This window comes from Temnothorax longispinosus, chromosome 4, assembly GCF_030848805.1.
Source record: "Temnothorax longispinosus isolate EJ_2023e chromosome 4, Tlon_JGU_v1, whole genome shotgun sequence".
Lineage (NCBI taxonomy): Eukaryota > Metazoa > Arthropoda > Insecta > Hymenoptera > Formicidae > Temnothorax > Temnothorax longispinosus.
The window spans coordinates 7,481,964-7,486,347 of NC_092361.1; positions in this window are offsets into that span (position 1 = coordinate 7,481,964).

The following is a 4,384-nucleotide window of genomic DNA, read 5'->3' on the forward strand; positions in this document are numbered from 1 at the left end:
ATGAGTTTATCTTGGACGGTACAATTTCCTTCTTCTGGTACTATTGCATAAACATGGGTCGTCAATTTCTTATATGACTTTTTGAATTGGAGACAAGTTGGATTATTATTAAATCCTCCCATTCTTCTTATACTTGAAAAAAATGTCTCTATGTGATCCTGAGACATTTTATATGTTAGTAAATATGTAATAAGTTTTCTTTCAAATAAATACTTTGCTACATGTAACGCGCTATTCATGCCTACAATAAAACCCCAAAAACCGACTCTTTTTTTACTTTGCAAAATGGGTATACGTTCACCAGTCTTTTTATCGACTATTTGTAATGACTGAATATAGTTAGTGTAATTTATAATATTTTTTTCTATCATTTGCAAGTTTTCAAGAGTTATGCACTTCTCTGTTCTATTTTTCCCAAATTTTCTCCTGTTGTTCAGTAAATCAAAAATATTATTAAAAATTTGACAAAATCGTGCTGTAGCTAATGCTTCCAAAAATTCAGGGTATATACGACTTAAAAAGATTAGTGCATTGGCTACTCTTGTACTTAAGGGGTAACGCCACTCTAGAGTCCCAAAAAAAGCCAATTTTTGATAATTTTTTTTCAGAAATACAATAATCATAAATGAAAATCGGTTTAATTCTATTTATTATCTATATATTAAAGTATAAAAAAAAATTTTTATTAATTATTTATTGCCAAAATGGCGGCACCAGAGCCATTGCTCCAAAGTGCTTTTTTGCGGAAGGCGTAAGATTTTTGAAAAATATATAAGTTTTTCTATAGAAGTACCTAGGGGAACTGCAAAATATTATTTTTTGTAAGAATGGTGTATGTTGGAAAAAAGTGCTTCATTTTTTGCTAAAAAATGTCGCACAAAATTGTTTATAAAAAAAGTTTTGTTCAACTTATCGCAAAAACCCTAGTGTTCGCGAAATCGCTGATTAATCCCGGCGATGGAAGCGGGATGAGAAGGACGCGCGTGGAAGGTGTTAATTAATTATTCTGTAATATAAAATGTAACTCAGAACACAGTCTGAGCCGTCTTTAATACGAGAATAGATATATACAGTCTGACCTGAGAGTGGTGGGCAGTCTTTCGGAGTTCACTAAACATAAGAAGTCTTTGTATAAGAAGTCTTTGTATATCGTTCGTGAGTGGGCGAGGCAGTTATATTAATTGCCCTCCTCGTGATGATTAGCCCGTGAGCCGGTAAGACACGTGGCGGTCGGCACTCGCGCACATGTGAGCCTGAGTCGTCGTGTTGATGTACCCGAGTAGAGCTGGATGAGCGGTCGCTTTACATGTTAATGCAGTATCTCGGCAGCTGTAATCACTGCGGTGGGCACTTCAATGTGTAGTCACAATCAAAAATGCACAGAGCACACGTCGTGCGTCTGATCACTGCGCGGCCATTTGTGCGACTCTGAATATCGCGAGAAAGACGTTGGCGATGAGCGCGCCCGTGCGTGCGCAAGCTGCCGCGGTGATCGGGAGTCGATACCCGATCGATGCTGCCATCTGATCGGACGGCGCAACTTTAACGGAATCTCGAACACCCTAGGTACTTCTAAAGATAATGTTATTGCAAAGTTTCACTCAAAATTTCAAGTCAATCGGATAAAAGGTGTTCGAGTTCTGATACCGCCCGACTTTAAAAAAGCGATTTCGAGAAAAACGCGTTTAAAGTTTCAGTTTCACCATTCACAGATGTGAACGCGGCGGCATACGGATTACCAAAAAGAGATAATAGAGATTTTTCCGAGCTTTGAAACCAAGTGTACCTTATTTCTAAGACCTTAAAGCATCGTTTAACAAAAAAAAATCGATTTTTTGAAAATTCTAGAGTGGCTTTACCCCTTAAAACCTGTGCTGCTAGTTTAACTTTTATTTTTTCATTATGGAAATTAATGTGTCTTCTACTCATTTTTGTCCCAGGATAAACTTTTTCCTTCTCTTGCAACTCTGCAAGCATTACTAAATATTTTCAAAGAACAAATCTGCCTTGGTCATCGATAATATCACAATTACGTATTTCTGACTAGCTTTAACATATGACAAGTATCAGGTAGTACAACGTGTATGGGTTCTTTCAAAATAGGATGTAGAAATGTTGTTTTATTAAAATCTTCCTTGGCCTTACTCCCAAGATTTTCTATCATTGCTAAATTAGAAGCAGCACCGTCGAAAGTGATTGCTCTTTATATTTTTTATGCCACTTTCACTTAAAATTATTAAATTATTTGTGATAATATTCGCTCTTTCTTCAGCATTCAAGCTTCTAATAAAATAATAAGATATTAGCGTTTTAAAATGACCGTTTAAAGCTACGAGGATTACAACCAAAGCATACGTGGCTTCTCTGTCACCATCAATATTGTTGCGCTCGTCCGTGCGTTCGCTGCACACTCACTCGCGCACACACACTCGCGAACGCGGCGCGCAATCCCGTTACCGGGAATAAGTACTCTCTGATGAAAAAGAGAAATGGTTTAATGAACAAATGCAATTAAGGGGATCCTGCAGTGATAGACGAACTTCCTCGATGTCGATAATGTCAACTTTTCTAATTTTGTTTTCCCTATATCTGTCTTTGTCTAACGAAATGACATCTGTCCTTTTTTTGATTGCTCGCCATCTCTCGCAAGATCCAACAATTACTGTTGCTGCTCTTCTTGTCATTCTGCATCCGTATTTGCATTACTAAAATAATTTTTCGATGGATCTTTTTTTGTACGCATTGAATCTTACTTCTGCTTGCACGATATTATTCCTACATGTTTTCTCAAGGGTAGATGATAAACATTATGTATGTATAAACTGCAGAATTTTTGTTTTAAGCAAATATTGTCCTCAGGCGACAGTTGTATATGTGCCCAAATAAGTAATATTTTTAATTTTTTGGTGTTTTTGATATAAAATCACGTTTGTTACCCTAGATTTTTGTGCGGACTTTAATTCTGTAAAAGATTTTTGCAATTCTATAAAGCCAATTAAAAGATCCATCGAAAAACGATAATGTCGATAAATTATACGGCTGCAGGATCCCCTTAAGTACAATGGCTCGTGAACACGTCTGAACGGTTCAAAGGCCCGGCGGATAATCTGCATAACAACCAACGTAAACAAACAACGCAACGACGGGCTCGTCGTCAGGCACGACGTTAGGGTCGATTTAGACACAGCCGTGCCGTATCCGTACCGTATCCGTATCGTTAACATTAGACAAGGGATTCGCCCGTTGGATGTGGTCGTGATCGGACGTGTCGGCCGTGTCGCGCTCCCGTACGGTTTCTAACCCGCGGATTTTATAGCGTTTTTCACTGGGAGAACTAGTGCGCACTAAGTGCGCACTCGCCGCAGGCAACGTGTTTCACTAGGCGTTTCGATGCGCGCGAAAATGGTGCGCGCTGTTTCACTGGGAAGTCTAGTGCCGAGTTTTTGCACTATAGTGCGAGAATTCGGCACGAGCTCCAAGAGACGGTGTCAGTTCAGTGCAACATGGCTGCGTGGGATGATGACAATGTTTCAAATTCACGAGATGCACGATTAGCATTTGGACTATTAAATTTGCTTTCTTCGTCATCATCCAGTAGTGATAAAGATGATTTATTATTAAAAGAAAATCCGCGGAAAATTCCAAAGATCGAAAACTTTGTTCAAATAATGCATAATCTTATGGATAAGTATGTAAGCAGTACATATATATTTATTGTTTCTGCAGATTATTGTATTACGTGAAACAATACCTTTATAGAAATTTAATACTGTAAATGATTATTTGGCTAGTAATTAATGACTTATTTTGAGTATTAAAATCATTAAAAACAGTACTTTTAATACTCAAAATAAAAGTAATCAATCACTAGCCAAATAATCACTTACAGTATATTAAATTTCTGTAAAGGTAATATGTATTGTATAAATATATGTAGTATCAATGCTATATACAAATATTATATTATATTATTTTATATTTATCTATTTCATAGGCTTTTCCGAAATAAAAATCAAATTCTAATATAAAGCACGTAAGCCTGGCTGGACGTTATCGTTATTATTTGAAGGTTTTCTTTTTTTTATAATTATAAATATTATTTATTATTCGCATATATTCGCATATATCAACAAACGTTTCGACTCTCCGTTTGGGTCCTCTTCAGTATTCTTTCGATTTGTAAACAATAATGTCTTCAATCCTAGTATAAGGACTGATTAAAATAATAGGCAAGCGAGAAGAAAAGCAATAAAAATGTATTCATCTTAAAATATTTATTTATATTGTAAAAATATTAATTAAAATATGTTTACCTTAAAATTATTAATTATATGTATTGCATTAAACATATATAACGGATTGCGGATATTTTTTTGTTTACAAA